The sequence below is a fragment of the Macaca mulatta genome, chromosome 16 (genome assembly GCF_049350105.2).
Source record: "Macaca mulatta isolate MMU2019108-1 chromosome 16, T2T-MMU8v2.0, whole genome shotgun sequence".
Lineage (NCBI taxonomy): Eukaryota > Metazoa > Chordata > Mammalia > Primates > Cercopithecidae > Macaca > Macaca mulatta.
The window spans coordinates 65963074-65981989 of NC_133421.1; the positions used below are offsets into that span (position 1 = coordinate 65963074).

General features: G+C 56.7%; 1 pseudogene across 1 annotated transcript in view; it reads right to left on the minus strand.

Moving 5' to 3' along the window:
- Positions 1-410: 410 nt before the first annotated feature.
- The window catches only part of LOC144335708 (keratin, type I cytoskeletal 42-like), a 41907-nt pseudogene continuing 23401 nt past the window's right edge, over positions 411-18916 (minus strand). Inside the window, exons 3-8 of the transcript XR_013406822.1 lie at positions 4479-4690; positions 3158-3323; positions 2446-2551; positions 1979-2229; positions 875-924; positions 411-715 (exon numbers count right to left, since the gene is read on the minus strand). The product of XR_013406822.1 is annotated as a keratin, type I cytoskeletal 42-like (transcript). The remainder of the gene's footprint in view (positions 716-874; positions 925-1978; positions 2230-2445; positions 2552-3157; positions 3324-4478; positions 4691-18916) is intronic.

Consider the following 18916-nt stretch of genomic DNA (forward strand, 5'->3'; position numbering starts at 1 on the left):
CCCTCTCACTCATCAATGCCCTGGACCACTCCTTCAGAAGTCCCTCCCCACCGAGCCCCTCTCTTTCTGCTCTCGAACGCGCCCCGGGCTGAGGCAGGGAGTGCTCCCCAACAGGCGTGGTCCTTGGAAAGTCTGTGTGGCCGTCCCAGGGACCAGCCACAGGTGACAGGGACTCAGGGGCTGATTCTTAGAAACTTTTCCCAATACAAGGGGCTGTCCCATCCCTCCACCCTTAATCCTTCCGCCTCCTCCCGTCTCATCTTCCCAGGAGTCCCAGGCCTGGATGGAGTGGGCAGCACAGATTGGCAGGTGACAAGCCGATACCCAAACACTCAGTAAATTCTCCACCTCCCCCAGTCCCTCAGCCCACACTGCCCCAAACCAATGAATAGACCAGATCACACGAGGCATTGAACTTGGGGCAAAGCTTTAATAGCAGGCACTGGACAAACCCAGGAGGCCTCCTCAGTGTGGGGCTACAGGAAGCAGATACAGAAAGACCACAGGCCATGGACCGGGGCCCACTCGGACACTCGGGGCATGGCAGCGTCATGCTGGAGCTGGAGCTGAGGGCTGTGCCGTGGCCCGTGAGGTGGGGCTGTCACAGGCAGAAAGGGGCCTCGGTGGTGGAGAGTTGGATCTGCTCACAGAAGGAGGCCACCTCTCCAACTTGGACTTCCACCACGATGGCACAGCTGGTGGCTGGTCACTGTGGCTGCAGGCGATGGAGGCGGGGGGGCGCAGGGAACATCAGGCAGGAGCTCTTCCCCCTACCTGTCCCCCAGTCTGTGTTCCCCCCAGTCTCACACACAGAAGGGTCCTCAGCCTCTCCCCTGCCTTGGGGTCCACACAGCAGGACAGGGCAGCTTCTTACCTTCCCGGGTGGGCTGTGAGGCCAGGGACAAGGAGTACTGAGTGGTCAGCCTGCAGGGAGAGGAGCACCCATCAGCCCGGGGATGCCAGCCAGCCCAGGCCCCTGCAAGCACTGCTGGGGAGAAGCAGGCCCTGGCAGAGGAGGTTCCCCCAAATTGGTGAAAAATGGCAGCTGGGAATGCACAGAAATCAGCACAGGCCCAGGAATGAAAGGGCAGGGGCCCCGCGCAGCGGGAAGAAGAAAAAGAAACAGCACAGCGTAGGCCTGGCAGCACTGTGTGACTACTCACCAGGAATTTACAAGGAGAAGCAGAGCAAGTGGCTTTTCCATATCCCAGAGGACCCAACAAATAAACGCAATTAAAGCAGGAGACACTGTGGTTAGACTATAGATGGACTTCACCATTTTCGGGGAGCAAAAAGCTGCAACGTGTGACTAAGCATGGAGACTCCAGAACACTCTCAACGGCAGGCCTGATCACCCTTCCCGACTGCAAACCTGACCACCGCCCACCTTGCTCCTCACCCTGTGGCTGATGGTATCACCACTCACACAGTCATCGGAACCAGAAACCCAGGGCCATCAATGCCCACTCCTTCATGTGTTCACCTGACACTTACTGAGTCCTGACTGTGAGCCACGCTCACCCCAAGATCCAGGCATGCAGTCCTGCTGTTTTGAGCTATAGCCTCTCTTCTGTGTGTACCACCTTCCTTCCCCTGCCCCCCACGCAGGACTTCTCTGGCCAGACTCCCTGCTCCCGCCCCCGATGCATCTCTCTGGCCCCAGCCTGACCCCTCTGATCCATTTCTCCCTCTGCAGCCAGAGTGAATGTTCTAAAATATCTTGATGTTCATTCCCTTCCTCTGCTCCAAATCCCTCCATGGCTCCCCATTGCCTACGTGATCTAGTCCAGACACTTTAACTTGGCATTCAAGGCTCCTCAGTCAGACTCCAGCCTGCATCCTCAGTTTCACCTCCTGCAAACCCCCACAGGTTCCCACGTTCACACCTCCTGGACTTCGCTGGTGCTCAGACACCAACTTCTCCCTGGGTGAAGCGGGCCCCCAGCCCACCCCAGCAGGTACCCAGGTGCACACTCACTGGGCGTCCTCAACCTCCAGCAAGCGGCGGTAGGTGGCAACCTCCTGCTCCAGCCATGTCTTCACATCCAGAAGGACCTGGTGCTCGTGGTCCTCGTGTCACAGCAGAGCTCGCATAGCTGCTACTCCATGCTTCTGATGAGCCCCTGCAACTGGGCCAGCTGGGTCTCGTAACATACCTCCGCCTCCACCAGGCTGCCCTCCAGCGATGCTTTCAGTGGGCCAAGAGATAGGTAGTGCGATGAGATGGACCTGGGACGCTTCCCCACGGCAGAGCACTAGAGAGGAGCCCCTACCGTACGGGGCTGTGGGTGCTGCCGGCACAGTGGGGTGGCAATGCACCCAGCCACTGAGTGTGAAGGGACAGGCTGGGTGGGGACTCTGGTTCTCCAAGCTGGGGTCTACAAGGCTGGGCTCACCCTGGGGTGACAGCTACAGGGTGGGGAGGGGACAGAGGCCCTACCTGGCTGAGCTGGGACAGTTCAGGTTCTGCACAGAGCTGTAGAGCTCCATATCTCTGTCCTGCCGCTCTGTAGGGCCTCTGTGTTGGTGGCCACCTCGCAGTTCAGCCCCTCTCTCTGGAAGACAGAGTGGGCCACAGGGGAGTAAGGAGGCTTTCAGAAGTGGGGCACAGGAAAGGGGCTGCTCCGAACCCTCACTTCCCAGAACCATCCCCTAGCCCTTCCCTGGCCTCTGTGGGGCCCCAAAGGCACCTGCGCACAGAGACCCTCTGCACCCACACTGGAACTTGGAGGAACTCAGCCTGCTGGGCGCTCATTTGCATTTCTTACTCCTACCGAACTGCAGCACCTCAAAGACAGGCACTGGGTGTTATTCTTTTGTGCCTGTTGCTGTCCCTAGGACACCGGAGACACTTAGCCTGCGCTTGCCAAGGGTATGTATATGTATTCAAACACACACATCTTGTAAACAGCTGTGGTGGAAACCCAAGACCAGGCTTGTAGAGACCTGGATCTATTTTGCAGGCCACAGTGAAAGGCTGTGTGAGCATGAGTCCTCTCTGAGCCTCATATTTTACATCTAAAACATGAGGGGCTGGTCCAACTGGTTTCCAAAAGTCCTTCCAACTGGGACGGCCTGTGGATCTGCCAGTGTTCCAGCTGCACCAGCATGCAGCACATGTGCCCACACGTGTGCACACCTGCTTACACACGGCCACCCACCACGCTGAAGAACCAGCCCTCGGCATCCTTGCAGCTCTTCTCCACCAATTTCTTGTCCTGGTCACACATCTCATTCAGGATGCAGCTCAGGTTCACTCCAGGCACAGTGTCCATCTTCACACTGACATCCTCGTGCACCTGACCTCAAAGGGCGTTCATTTCCTGGGCAGAGAGTACAGCAGGAGCTCACCCAAGGCCATCCTGAGGAAAGACCCTGGGACCTGCCTTCTCTACCTCGAGGAGACAGGTACAGATGACAGACAGACAGACAGACAGACAGACACAGATAGGCCAACAGCTCCTCACCCTGAAGGTGGAGGTGGATGCTGTCACTGCTCAAACATACAGGGCTATGAGTATCAGCAACCTCCCCCAACACACACCGTGACTCGGGACTGGACTTCACCCATCCCCAACAAGTGCTAAGCCCCGAGAGATGACAACCCCCCAGCACGGCGGAGGATGACCACGGGCGACCTCACTCCCTGCCCTGACCTTGCCCCCACCACCAACCCCACAGCACAGGCATGCAGAAAGCAACACTGGTGTCACCGCGCCAGGCCCCGTTAGCAAATGTTAATCTGCTGGAGGAAAGCAATAGTATAACCAGCCTCAAAGCCAGGGGGAAACCCCGTCCGGGTGTCCCGCTTCTCGGGGAGTAGGCTCCCCCAGCTCAGAGCAGCACGGAGCTCGGCAGAGAAGGAAGCCACAGGACAGGGCGTGTAAGGCCTCCTGACTGCCCCAGCAGAACCTTGGCTCTCTATCCTTGGGTTGAGCCTTGGAGTCCCTGGGACCTAGAGCCTTCTGGAAAGGAGAGGCAGGAGAGGGGGCAGAGAGGTGGAGTGGATACGAGTCCAGCAGACCTGAAGGAGGGTCCCTGTGCAGCCGTAGATAAATCCCTTAACCTCTCTGAGCCTCAGTTTCTTCACGGGTCAAAAGGAGGAAAGAGTATCTGTCTCCCACCTGCAGTATCAGCTGAGATAATGGCTCTGAGCCATTTGCAGTGCTGGGCAGAAGTTCCTTGTTTTCATGACTATCACTATTATAATTAATTATAATAATTAGCATTGTGTGTTCTTACACTGACTTACTCATTAGTTAGTTAACTTCAGTGAGCTGAGCCTCAAGGGACAAATGAAGTCTATTTGGGAAGAGAGGCTCCTCCAGGCCTCACTCAGGGTCCTCTGAGGGTCAGGGCTGGGCATCCATAAGAGATGGGAACTGGACTGAAAACATGGCCCGGCCCAGGGAGGTTCTGGGCCCCAGCCTCGCTTGCTTCCAGGTGAATTTCTGCTGCGTTCCCTGAGCTGACCTCACCTCCTCATGGTTCTTCTTCAGGTAGACCAGGTCCTCCTTGAGGTTCTCAATCTGCATCTCCAGGTTGGCTCCGGCCAGGGTCAGCTTGTCCAGTCCCTGGGGCAGCTCCAGAGACCCAGCCTCACTTGGTGCAGAAGTCATCGGCAGCCAGCTGGGCATCATCCACCTGCAGCCAGCACGAAGCTGGAATGACCGATCACAGCCACCGGGATCTGGGAGAGACATGGGCTCCATGAGCAAATGCCCTTGGCAGCCTCCAGGAGACCCTCCAACACCCTTCTTGCAGCCTTTTCGGAAATGAGCCAGGGTGAGGGTGATGAGAGTGCCCGTAGTCTTCTCTGAGCACCCTCCTGGGAATTTCTGGGACCCAGCCAAGGCCCTCAGGGGGTTAAAGGATGATGGGGGTAGGATGCCCAGGCATGGGTAAACACGGATGCCAGGAGAGAGACCCTTATGCAGCTGTCTGCCACCATGGGGGTCATGGCTGCCTAGGCCTCACTCCCTCTTTCCCAACTAAATTCACCTCTAGGTTCAGCTGCCACCTCCTCCAGAAAGCCCTCCTGGATTCCCTTTCTGCATCTCTTTTCTGGGTCATACCTCCTTCCTTCTCCAGGTTGTGAATTTATACCTATTTCTATGACTTTTTTGGTTATTTCCTCCTCCACTGGACTGTGAGCTCCAGGGAGACAAGGCCATGTCTGTTTCCTTCTCTTTGGAATCCCCAGCCCTGGGCACAGTGCCCTGGCCCAGAGTTGGCCCCGAGGGTTCGTTAGTTTAATTAAGTGATTCGTTAATTAATTAATGAGGTTATGACTGGCCTCACCTCAAACCTAGGGCAAAGCTTTCTTTTCCCACAAGGTCATCTGGGTGGTTTCAATGCAAACACGGAGGGAGGGGCCCAGAAGAAGCATAAGGTTGGTTGTGATTACTGCTGCTGTTGTTGGCATAGTTGGAAATGCCCAAGAGGGGTTCCAATTGAGGTCATGGGCATGCACCAAAGAGTGAGGCCCCTCCAGCAACCCAGAAGTGAAGGTGACACATGTGCGTGTAGAATCTGGAATTTGCTGAGGCTCAGGGCTGACCACCCAAGGCCTCAGAGGGAGAAGCCCCAGGACACACTAGTAGCCCCCACAGGCTCATCCTGTGCAACCCCTCCCAGACCCTACTCGAGGCCCTAAGTTCTGTGAAGTGACCCTGGGTCAGGCTGAGCCGAGGGCCAGTTTGTTCCCAGCACCCCCTCCTCTGCCTCAGTGGGCCCATCTGCATCTGGCAGAGACCCACCCAGCCCCCATCTCCTTGCTCAGGAGGCTTTGGGGGCACAGCAAGGGGTGGTGATGAGGCGCTGGCTGGTCCCAACATCAGGAGCACTGACTCACCAGGGTTTCCCTGGGTTCCCCGCTGCCAGGACCAACCCCAATATCTGATCTGGCACTGCCAGTATCTCTGCTTCCAAGGGGAAATTGCAGGAATTCCCACCTAGTGGAGGTCCCGGGCAGGAACAGACAAAGCCCCTCGTAGGCAGCACCAGGCCTGGCTCTCCACCCAGGAAACTGAGCAGGCCTAACCGCCAGGGCCAGCTGGGCCTAACCTGACTCCCGCCTGGCTCCCCGGTCCCCCTGGTCCCCCTGCCTCCCCTGGCTCCCTTGGCCCCCCTGGCCACTGTACTCATCGGTTGCACCCCTCACCTGGCACTGGTGGCATTGCTCTGTAGGACCCTCCAGGGCAGGGTTTGTGCAGAAGACAAAGTGGCCATGTTTACAGAATGCCAAAGCCATGTTCTCAGAGGTCATGAGAGAGAGTGTGTATGTATGTGTGTGTGGGGGTGGGGGGTGTGGTGTGTGATGTGTGTGTGGTGTGTGTGGTGTGTGATGTGTGTGTGGTGTGTGTGGTGTGTGTGGTGTGTGATGTGTGTGTGGTGTGTGGTGTGTGGTGTGTCATGTTTATATGTATGCGGTGTGTGTGTGTGGTATGTGGTATGCATGTGGTGTGTGTGTATATGTGGTGTGTGTGGTGTGAATGTGTGAGATCTGCGTGTATTGTGTGTGTGGTGTGTATATATGTGCGTGTGGTATGTGTGGTGTGTGGTATGTGGGTGGTTGTGGGTACATATGTGTATGGTGTGTGTAGTGTGTATGTGTGTGGTGCATATGGAATGTGTGTAGCGTGTGTGGTGTGGGGTATGTGTGGGTGGTGTATGTGTGTGGTGTTTGTGTGTGTGGTGTGTGTGGTGTGTGTGATGTATGTGTGGTGTGTGTGGTGTGTGTGTGGTGTTTGTGTGTGTATGTGTGTGGTGTGTGTGTGGTGTTTGTGTGTGTATGTGTGTGGTGTGTGTGTGGTGTTTGTGTGTGTGTACTGTGTGGTGTGTGTGGTGTGTGTGTGGTATGTGTGGTGTTTGTGTGTGTGTACGTGTGATGTGTGTGTGGTGTGTGTGTGTATGTGTGTGGTGTGTGTGGTGTTTGTGTGCGTGTATGTGTGTGGTGTGTATGGTGTGTGTGTGTGTGATGTGTGTGTGGTGTTTGTGTGTGTGTACGTGTGTGGTGCGTGTGTGGTGTTTGTGTGTGTATGTGTATGATGCGTGTGTGGTATTTGTGTGTGTGTACGTGTGTGGTGTGTGTGTGTGGTGTTTGTGTGTATGTGTGTGATGTGTGTGTGGTGTGTGTGTGGTATTTGTGTGTGTGTACTGTGTGGTGTTTGTGTGTGTGTACATGTGTGGTGCGTGTGTGGTGTTTGTGTATGTGTGTGATGCATATGTGGTGTTTGTGTATGTGTACGTGTGTGGTGTGTGTGTGTGGTGTTTGTGTGTGTGTGTGATGTGTGTATGGTGTGTGTGTGGTGTTTGTGTGTGTGTACTGTGTGGTGTGTGTGTGGTGTTTGTGTGTGTGTACTGCGTGGTGTGTGAGTGGTATTTGTGTGTGTATGTGTGTGGTGTGTGTGTGATGTTTGTGTGTGTGTGTGATGTGTGTGGTGTGTGGTGTTTTTGTGTGTGTGGTGTGTGTGGTGTTTCTGTGTGTGTGTGTGGTGTGTATGTAGTGTTTGTGTATGTGTGTGATGTGTGTGGTGTGTATGTGGTGTTTGTGTATGTGTGTGATGTGTGTAGTGTGTGAGGTGTTTGTGTGCGTGTATGTGTGTGTTGTGTGTGGTGTTTGTGTGTGTACGTGTGTGGTGCATGTGTGGTGTTTGTGTGTGTATGTGTGTGATGTGTGTGTGGTGTGTGTGGTGTTTGTGTGTGTGTACTGTGTGGTATGTGTGTGGTGTGTGTGGTGTGTGTGTGTATGTGTGTAATGTGTGTGTAGTGTTTGTGTATGTGTATGCGTGTGATGTGTGTGTGGTGTTTGTGTGTGTATGTGTGTAATGTGTGTGTGTTGTGTGTATGTGTGTGATGTGTGTGGTGTGTGTGTGGTGTTTGTGTGTACTGTGTGGTATGTGTGTGGTGTGTGTGGTGTTTGTGTGTGTGATGTGTGTGGTGTTTGTGTGTATGTGTGTGATGTGTGTGATATGCATATGGTGTGAGTGGTATTTGTGTGTGTGTACGTGTGTGATGTGTGTGTCGTGTTTGTGTGTGTGTAGGTGTGTGATGTGTGTGGTGTGTGTGTGGTGTTTGTGTGTGTGTACGTGTGTGATGTGTGTGTGTGTATGTGTGTGATGTGTGTGTGTGTAGGTGTGTGATGTGTGTGTGGTCAGTCAGGTTCTGCATGGTCTCCTTTTCACCGCCCCCCAGCAGGGCATCTGCCATGCCAACGCTGGAGCCAAAGCCCCCACCCAGGTTGCAGGTGTGGCCACCGCTGTAGCCTCCCCGAAATCCTGCCAAGAAGCAGGAGGAGGTGACGGACATGTTGCCACAGCTGTTGGCTCCCAGGAGGCTGGTGGCCCGAAAGGCATCCCCAACACTGACAGATGACATCCAGGAGAAACCCCCGCCAGGTGTCCACAGGCCGTTGACAGAGCCAGAGGTGGAGAACTGGCAGATGCTGGTAGTGGTGACAACCAGGGTGTCCATGGGTCAGGTGAAGGGTCTGGTCTGGATGGAGACGGGGTAGCCCATTATAGCCAGGCTGAAGTGGGGCTCCGACTCTGGCCCTTGAATTTCAGGCCAAAACCCCAGGAGTGTATTTTGCCTCCATCCCAGCCACCCAGGGCCTGGGGCTCAGGCTGGACACACTGAGAGCCTCCCCAGGGGCCCCTCCATAGCCAGAGCCCAGCCTGAGCACCAGGGCCTCTTAGTGGTCTGTTCAGACACAAAGGTGGTGGCGGGGCATGGTGGCTCATGCCTGTAATCCCAGCACTTTGAGAGGCCAAGGCAGGTGAATCACCTGAGGTCAGGAGTTCGAGCCCAGACTGGCCAACATGGTGAAACCCTATCTCTACTAAAAATACAAAAATTAGCTGGGCATGGTGTCACGCACCTGTAATCCCAGCTACTCAGGAGGCTGAGGCAGGAGAATAGCTTGAACCTGGGAAGTGGAGGTTGCAGTGAGCCGAGATGGTGCCATTGCACTCCAGCCCAGGTGACAAGAGCAAAACTCTGTCGGAGAGGAAAGGAGAGGAGGGGAGGGGAGGGGAGGGGAGGAGAGGGGAGGGAAGGGGAGAGGTGGTGCTGGAGCTGCAGCCCTGGGGTAGGGTGGCCCTCCATGCTCAGCCGCAGTTAGGAGGCTGAGCTCATTCTTGTGTGGAGTCCGGAGAATCCAGCCCTGGGAGCCAGCACGGGCACAGGACAAGGCTGCACAGGCCAGGAGCGCAGGAGCGGGAGGCTGGCCTGGCCCCCCACCCAGCATTCCAGGGCCCCGGGGCGAGGGTGGAGAGATCGGGGGCTGACATCATCATCCCCCAGGTACAACGAGGCCCTGGCAGAGACTCCCAGTCAGAGGCAGCAGAATTAGCGTCTGACCTGTGGGAGCCCCACTCTCTTGGGATTCTTCCCAGTCCACGGGGAGATACAGCCCACAGGTTCAAGGATCCCTGTGTCTGAGGGAAATAGACGTGGCGGCTGAACTGAGGGGGCTTTGGATCCAAGCCATTCAGGAAGTCAGTTCCAGAGCCTCCGTTCCCTCGTTTGTAAAAGGGGGACCAAATCTCGTCTCCCAAAGTCTTTGAGGGAATCTGGAGAGATAATGACATCAGCCAGGCTCTAACAAAACAGGAAGCAGGGGTGGGGCTGGGAGCAGGGGTCTGAGACCAGAGCGTTAGGGCAGCCTCCCGGCTCACCAGTCCTGGAGGAGGGGAGGGCAGCCCAGGAAGGCCACAAAGGAGCAGGATCTGTGCAGGAGCCAGCGTCGTGCCCCGAGGAACGGCCCCTGCAAGAGAGCAGCATGATCCACAGGCTGGCGGCTGGCACCGCTCCACCCAACAAGGAGATTAGCAGCCTAATCTCCGCGGCGCTAATGATTTAGGCGCTGCCAGGACACCAGCGTCTGCACCAGGCCTGTCTGAATGTGGAGTTTCCCAGGGCAGCCAGGGCCTGCGGAACAGGAGAGGGGAGGGAAGTGCACGGGTGGCCTGGGCTCTCTGCCCGCACACGGGGACAGGGAGGGAGGTGGCCCAGAGCTCCTGGATGAGACCACACGGCTGGAAAGACTTCCTGCTCAGACAGTGGGTGGTCTCTCACGGAAAGTGCCAGCTGGGGACTGTGCCAGCTGGGAACGGCAGGAGCTATCTGGAAGACAGCGGTTGAGCCCTGACTTTACTGCTCCCGCCCAGCCTGTAAAGGTGCTGGGCAGGGATGGGGGGAGGTTCGAAACCAAGGCTAGAGAGCAAGGTCAGACCACCGTGAACATGAGGTTAGACATCAGGAAGGACTTCCCGGTAATCCAGGACTGTCTTCAGGGAGGAGAGAGACCCAGTAAAACCAGGGCTCACCTGAGCAGCCAGGGTCAGGCCTACACCCGCAGACACTCACACACAAAGAGACAGGAAACGAAGACCCTCCCCATCCCCATCCTCCAGTAAGAACCCCTCCCTTCCCACGCCCCATCCTCCCCCAGGCCAGCTGGGCTGCCCAGGCGGGCCTCACTCTGGGCTCAGAAAAGGGACTGCCCCACCTTCCAGCAGCAAATGTGGGGCAGAGCCAGGGCCCTAGGGAGGGGACCAGGCCATGGGGTGCCACCGCCCCTCTGCCTCCCCCTAGAGCCCACACCGCCGGTGCTCACCCTGCCTGGGAACCCCACTTCCAGAGTACCCAGACCTTAGTCTTGACACCAAATTTGAAGGGGCAGAGAGTTTATTAACCTTCTTTCCGCCTCTAAAATCACCCATGCCTCCAACCCTCAAGACCACCATTTAGCCTCCACAAGCTTCCTCACCCCTGACAGGCTTTCTGCCGCCGGCCTGCTCCTCTTCCTCTCTGGGCCTCAGTTTCCCCACGCCACTGACCGCCCCCCCCACCCAGGCCTCTTTGCTTCTGCTCGTTAGAGGCTCTACTGCCTGTGAATCTCCCTCTAGCCCCCAGCCTAGAGAAGCCTCACATGCTGAGGACAGGCCGGGCCAGCCAGGCAGGAGGGCAAGCTCAGCTCTCAGTGCAGAGATAGAAGTGGGACCCCAGGAAGGCCTCCCCTGCCCTCCAGAGCATGGGGCTACTCCCTGACCAGGGCTAGAAGAATGCAAACGTTCCTCCTGAGACCCTCACAGCAGTGCCTTGAGGACACCAAGGCGCAGGGTGCTTGAGCAGCGGGCAGTCGGGCGGTCCAATGTTGGCATCAGAGCCGGGCCTGGAGCAGGCCTCGGCAGGTCCCACTCTCCCAGCCAGGGAGGAAGGCCTGGCAGGGGCCGGCTGAAGGGCCACACAGAGGTCCTCGGGGCCATGGCACATCCTGTCTGGGCCTGTCCTCCACCCCCAGCAGGGAGAGGTCGCTGTCTCCCCCAAGGGGCAGCCCAGGCCTGCAGCTCCAGCAGCGGCAGCAGCCTAGCCCGCATGGAAGATGAAGGGGAAGAGAAGGAGAGGTTCAATGGCTCTTCCAGCCCCAGAGGCTGCTGGAGTCAAGCGCAGGTGGCAGAGGGGGAGGCCCAGGGAGGTGGCTGGGAGAACTCGCAGCTTCCCCCAGAGCCCTGGGTGCCAGCCCAGCCTTAACTCCCCCTCAGTCTCCTCTGCAGAGAGGGCAGGAAAACCAGCACGCTGGAGAGCGCAGCACAGACGGAACCTGCCTGGAATTTGAGCAGGGCTAGGGTTTGGGGACGGTGTCCCCTAATATCACCCCTATTATGTTGTGGGGAGGCAGAGGGTGTAGAATGATCTGAGGCCCTGTGGACAGGAGATGTTCAATAGATGCATTTTTTTTTTTTTTAAATAGAGATAGGGTCTCACTACATTACCCAGGCTGGTCTTGAGCTCCTGGGCTCAAGCAATCCTCCTGCCTCTGCCTCCCAAAGTGCTGGGGTTATAGGAGTGAGTCACTGCGCCCAGCCAATAGATGCATATTGATGATGACAAGGTCTGGCCAGGCTCAGTGCCTCACGCCTGTAATCCCAGCACTTTGGGAGGCCAAGGCTGGCAGATCACTTGAGGTCAGGAATTTAAGACCAGCCTGGCTAACATGGTGAAACCCCGACTCTACTGAAAATACAAAAATAAGCCAGGCGTGGTGGCAGGCACCTCTAATCCCAGGTAGTCAGGAGGCTGAGGCAGGAGAATCGCTTGAACCCGGGAGGTAGAGTTTGCAGTGAGCTGAGATCGCTCCACTGCCCTCCAGCCTGGGCGACAGAGTGAGGCTCCATCTCAAAAAAAAACAAGAAAACAAGGTCATGCCCTGTCTGCCCAGCTGGCCTTGGCTCCTACAGGCCCCCCAAGCAGTAATTATCAACCCGTAGGATGGTGCCCACCCCACACCCCACGCCGCTGCCCAGAACCAGGGCGGTCTGTGCGCAGCAGGTTCTCTGCGAGTGCTTGCTGAATTGTTAGGATCGTGGAGCCTGGGCGGTGACTGGGGTGGAGACAAGGTCCCAGGAAAGGGACATGGCCACCTATCCTTCCCCCACAGAAACAGGTCAGTATCAGGTGGTCAGGGAAAGTGAGAGGCCCAGGAGCCTGGAACAGGCTCCCAGCCGAGACCTTGGCTTGGCTGATGAGGAGAGAACTCCAGAGACCCTCATTCCAACCCTAGTCCCTTGTCACTAGGACCCACTGGGGTCTTTCCATTCACCCCTCAGACACAGAGCCCCTGTCACCTGCAGGGCCCTTGGTGCTCACAGATCTCCTGCCCCTCGCTCACCCTCAGGCACTCCCACCTGGCCCAGCATCCCCTGAGAAGTGCACCCTCACCCAGCCACACCTGCCGCTGGGCTGGCTCGCAGGTGGAATCCTGCTTCCTCTATTCTGTTTCCTGCCTCTATCCTGAGGCCCCAGGCGGCCCCGCCCAGATCCACCCACTAATGATTTGTATCTGGCTGCAAAGGGCCCCACCCTCCACCTTCCCAGGGCCCTGGGAGATTCAGGACATTGCAGGGTGCCCTGAGCCTCTGCCCCAATTTGAAGAGACAGGGTAAAGGGATCCCCCAGCACCCCCTGCATACCCAGAGCTTGGCCAGGGGCTCCCCTACCCAGGGGCGAGTGGACCCAGCCTTTCTTCCCCTCTGCACCCCTCAGTTGCCTCTGACTGGTTTCCAGGAACCGTCGGCCTGGGGTGGATCCAAGATGTAGGATACGGTCACCCAGGAACACCCCACCCTTCCAGACAGCACCGTAGCTGTCCAGGGGCCCTTCCCAAAAGAGGGCCTGGAGGTGTCCCATGGGTGACCCCAGATGAGGCCCAGGGTGGGAGGACAGAGCAAGGGAGGAAGAGAGGGAAGGCTGGGGACCAGCGGGAATGGGTGGGGAGGACATCGCGGACAGGAAACCCAGGCCTCCGGGGTCACCCATGGGACCCCTCACTGCCTCTCACAGGGTGAAGACTCCTGTGAGAGGAGTCTTGACGAGACCGCTTCGTCCCCCTGTCCTTCCCTCCCTCTGCCCTTCCCTCCCTCTGTCCTTCCCTCCCCCTGCCCTTCCCTCCCCCTGCCCTTCCCTCCCTCTGCCCTTCCCTCCCCCTGTCCTTCCCTCCCCCTGTCCTTCCCTCCCCCTGTCCTTCCCTCCCTCTGTCCTTCCCTCCCCCTGCCCTTCCCTCCCTCTGCCCTTCCCTCCCTCTGTCCTTCCCTCCCCCTGTCCTTCCCTCCCCCTGTCCTTCCTTCCCCCTGTCCTTCCCTCCCTCTGTCCTTCCCTCCCTCTGCCCTTCCCTCCCCCTGCCCTTCCCTCCCCCTGCCCTTCCCTCCCCCTGTCCTTCCCTCCCCCTGTCCTTCCCTCCCTCTGTCCTTCCCTCCCCCTGTCCTTCCCTCCCCCTGTCCTTCCTTCCCCCTGTCCTTCCCTCCCTCTGCCCTTCCCTCCCTCTGCCCTTCCCTCCCTCTGTCCTTCCCTCCCTCTGCCCTTCCCTCCCTCTGTCCTTCCCTCCCCCTGTCCTTCCCTCCCTCTGCCCTTCCCTCCCTCTGCCCTTCCCTCCCTCTGCCCTTCCCTCCCCCTGTCCTTCCCTCCCCCGTCCTTCCCTCCCTCTGCCCTTCCCTCCCCCTGTCCTTCCCTCCCCCTGTCCTTCCCTCCCTCTGTCTTTCCCTCCCTCTGTCCTTCCCTCCCCCTGTCCTTCCCTCCCCCTGCCCTTCCCTCCCTCTGCCCTTCCCTCCCCCTGTCCTTCCCTCCCCCGTCCTTCCCTCCCTCTGCCCTTCCCTCCCCCTGTCCTTCCCTCCCCCTGTCCTTCCCTCCCTCTGTCTTTCCCTCCCTCTGTCCTTCCCTCCCCCTGTCCTTCCCTCCCCCTGCCCTTCCCTCCCTCTGTCCTTCCCTCCCCCTGTCCTTCCCTCCCCCTGTCCTTCCCTCCCCCTGTCCTTCCCTCCCTCTACCCTTCCCTCCCTCTGCCTTTCCCTCCCTCTGCCCTTCCCTCCCTCTGTCTTTCCCTCCCTCTGCCCTTCCCTCCCTCTGCCCTTCCCTCCCTCTTTTCACTTCCCCCCATGACTTCCTTGGCCTGAGGGACACATGGGGGTGAGTGAGAGGCAGAAACTCCAGTGGGTTCCCCTTTCAGGCCTGGGGCTCACACCCCCTCTGCACTCTGCCTTGCAGCCTGGCTGAGGGGGCCCTGAGGGCCTGGGGGAGTGGGATGTCAGAGACACCAAAGGGACTCCAGGCTCCTTCCCACCCTGCAGACCTCAAACCCCCAGCTGCACCTCCCTCCCTCACCCACCTACCAGCTCGCTCCTCCCTCCCCGCACCCTGGGGAGGCTGGTTTCTCCCTGTTGATCAGCGCTCATTCGCACCTGCTCTGCAATGCTCTTGAGCGGCTTTCTCCAGGGGCAGATGGGGCCAGGCTCCCCGAAACAGAGGCTGTGTCTCTCCCCTTAAATTGGACACTTCCTCAAGGTAGCAGCCATGTCTCCCCCTCAGACTGGGGACTGCCTTGACATAGGGGCTCTTTCTCCCTGATGTGAAGGGAGTCTCTCAACTCTTTGTCCTTGTATTGACCACCCAGCCCACCACAGTGTGACACACCTGACTGACCAACAAGGGAGGAGAAGCAGGGCAGGGAGGACTGGGGGAGGAGGACTAGGGCAGGGAGGACTGGGGGAGGAGGACCAAGGCAGGGAGGAGTGGGAGAGGAGGAACAGGGGACGGAGGACTAGGTGGGTAGGACCAGCGGAAGGAGGACCAGGGGAGGAGAACCAGGGGAAGGGCATGAGGAGAGGGAGGACTAGGGTAGGAAGACCAGGGGAAAGAGGACCAGGGAGGAGGACTGGGGGAGGGAGGATCAGCAGACGAAGGGCTATGGGAGAAGGACCAAGGGAGAGAGGACTAGGGGAGGGAGGACCAGGGGACGAGGACCAGAGCAAGTCATTGTCTTTCCTAGGGCAAAACAGGAGGACAGGGCAGGAGCATTCCTATGCAGAGGCCTGGGCTCCATGGAGTGCTCTGCCTCAGCCCCAGCCCGCCATCAAGGCCTGCTTCCTCCATCCGTGAAGCTGAGCTGCCCTCCAGCCAGCCAGGAGCAATCTCCCTCCACCAGACTCCTGCAGCGCTGTGGTCCCTGCCGTCTCTGCCTCAGACCCCAGGAGCCCTGGGAGCCTTGTTATTGAACGTTTCTGGTTGGCACACTTCTTTCAGCAAAGTTTCATGGGGAGGGACCAGAGTTTCTAATCTTCACGACCACAAGGTCAGGCATTGTGTTAGCTGCGATCACTCTATGATGTCATGAAAAGAGCTCCAAGTCCAAGAACCTGGGGTCAAATCTGGACTCTTGCCCAAGTATGCTCTTGGGCAAGTCATTTTTCTTCTCTTAGCTTCAAACCCTCCTCCTCTGCAGAATGAGGGGACTAGACTTTCTTTTTTTTTTTTTTTTTTTTTTTGAGACGGAGTTTCACTCATGTTGCCCAGGCTGGAGTGCAATGGCTTGATCTTGGCTCACTGCAACCTCCGTCTCCCGGGTTCAAGCGACTCTCCTGCCTCAGTCTCCAGAGCAGTTGGGATTACAAGTGCCCACCACTGCGCCCAGCTAATTTTTTCTATTTTTAGTAGAGACAGGGTTTCGCCATGTTGGCCAGGCTGGGCTCGAACTCCTGACCTCAGGTGATCCGCCCACCTCAGCCTCCCAAAGTGATGAGATTACAGGTATGAGCCACCATGCCCAGCCAGGACTAGACTTTTGTAACAAACTCTTCATGAGATTAAATGAGTCAATATGTCAAAGTAGCTAGCACAGGCCTTGTAGTAACTAGCGATTCAATAAAGCTTCAGTGACTCCAAAAGTTGGCTGAGCCAAGGCTCCCTGCCATGAGAAGTCATCCTGCCCTGCCCGTGGTAGGCAGAATAATAAACCCCAAATATGCCAGGCGCAGTGGCTCACGCCTGTAATCCCAGCACTTTGGGAGGCTGAGGCAGGCAGATCATGAGGCCAGGAGATCGAGACCATCCTGGCTAACATGGTGAAACCCTGTCTCTACTAAAAATACAAAAAATTAGCCAGGCGTGGGGGCAGACGCCTGTAGTCCCAGCTACCGGGGAGGCTGAGGCAGAAGAATGGCGTGAACCCGGGAGGCGGAGCTTGCAGTGAGCCGAGATCACGCCACCGCACTCCAGCCTGGGCGACAGAGCGAGACTCCATCTCAAAAAATAAAAAATAAAAATAAAAATAAATCCAAATATGTCCATATCTGAATCCCCAGAACCTGGAAATATGCACCTTAATAAGGGCAAAAAGGACTTTGCAGATGTGAGGCTGATGGTTCACAAGGGATCTTAACAGGAAGGAGACAGGAGTCAGGGCCCAAGAAGGAGACGTAACCAGAGAAGCAGAGGTCAGACTGATGCGTGGCCCTGAGCCAAGGAGTGCGGCAGCCTCCAGAAGCCAAAAAAGGCAAGGAACAGAGTCTCTCCTGGAGCCCGCAGAAGGAACACAGCCCTGCTGACACCTCAGTCAGCGCTCTAAGACCCATGTTGGACCTCTGGCTTTAAGTTGTTGATAATTTGTTACAACAGTAATGGAAAATGAACGCACTCTCCTAGCTCGTTCTAGCACCAGAGGCGCTAGCCTCTCACACTCCTGTTAGAATTATTGGGAGGCGGGGCTGGGCGCAGTGGCTCACGCCTGTAATCCCAGCACTTTGGGAGGCCGAGCCAGGTGGATCACCTGAGGTCAGGAGTTCGAGACCAGCCTGGCCAACATGGTGAAACCCCATCTTTACTAAAAATACTAAAATTAGCCAGGCGTGATGGCAAGCGCCTGTTATCCCAGCTACTTGGGAGGCTGAGGCAGGAGGATCACTTGAACCCGGGAGGCGGAGGTTACAGTGAGCTGAGATCACACCACTGCACTCCAGCCTGGGTAACAGAGTGAAATTCCATCACACACAAAAGAAAAAGAATTACTGGAAGGCGAATCTGCTCCCCTTCTCGATTGATAATCCTTTACAGCCAAAAGATGGTTTTCTGTTCATCTTTGGACCTACTACAAGGTCTGACTCAGTGCTTTGTACACAGTAGTTGCCCTATTGATGCTTGCTGAATGGAAGCAGGCAGTAAGAGCCCAGAGTTGGACTTCATTCAGCACCTAATTGTTGCATTCATTGTGTGCAGTCACGGGGTTGGGTGCTCAGAATTCAGTACTGAGTCAGCCGAGCCCTGCCCTTAATGAGAGCAGGCCATGAGTGAGACAGACACAGAACAGTTCAGTGCAGTGCAATGTTTCTTGCGCAGTGACAAAGGTATGTGTGTACAGGCACCTTGGGAGGCCCAGGGAGGGAGCAACTCATTCAGACCAGGCCGCCGAGGATAGTTTCACAGGGAGGGACAGCAAAGTTCGGTTTCGAAGCCAAGGCAGCACTTTGCCAGGCTGAGAAGATGAGGTGGAAAACCGTCCAGGCAGAGACAAGAATGCACCTGATGTGTTTGGCGAATACCCAGAGACTCATAGCTGCATCTGCATTTCCAGGGGGATGCAGTAGGAGTGCTATGGAAAATGGATCTTGCAAAGAAACACATTTCTTCATCTCCTGTTAGTTGAGCACCTGCTCTGCGCCAGGCACTGTCTCAGCTCTAGGAACAAACACCACAAACCACATTTTTGCTCTCGTGGAGCAGACATTCTAGCAAGAGAAATGGGCAATCAGCAAACCAAGGGATGGTCCATTCTCCAAGGAAATACAAAGGGGACTATAAGTGCTTCAAGAGGCTGGGGAAGGCCTCTCCTAGGTGACAGTTAAGCGGGGAACTGAACCGTGGAAAGAGCCAGCCATGTGCAGGGTAGGACACTCCAGGCTGGGGTAACAGCTGGTCCAAGAGCCCTGAGGCTGGACCAAGGTATTCCTTTTTGGGGAACAGAAAGAAGGGCCTGTGTGGCTGGGGTGGAGTGGGCAAAGAAGAGAGTCGAGCCACATCAGGTCAGGAAGGGACAGCGCTGACCCTCAGAGCAGAGGTTCTCATCCCTGATGTACAGAGCTGACCCCTGTGGTGCTCTTAAGAGCAGGACTGAGAACCATGATCCACAGCCCCGTGGGCCTGGGAGCCTCACATCTTCGACAGACGGTTTTTGTTTGCTTGTTTCTCTGCAAACTTCTCAGAGCCCGGAACAAGCCAATGCACAGTGTGACCCTCCACGATGCTAAGTGTTTCCCAAACTCATATGGACATGGAGCCACTTCCAGGAGAAGCTGGTGGAGCTAGGGTTCCTGGGAAACCATTTTGGAAATCTCTGGGCCAATTCATAGGTCATACAATGAAAGAAACGACTAGGACAAAGGTTGAAAAGGAAGACCACCATGATAGGATGCTGAAGAGTTTGGACTTTATCCTGTATTAATAGGGAGTCGTCCAAGCATGATTGTGTGCTGTTTTGTTCTTAATGTGTCTGTTTACATAGATTTTAATCAAGCAAAAGGGATATTATCGATATCTCCAATGCTTCAGTTTCCCAGTTAATAATATCTCTTGGAAAGCCACCTCGTTCTTT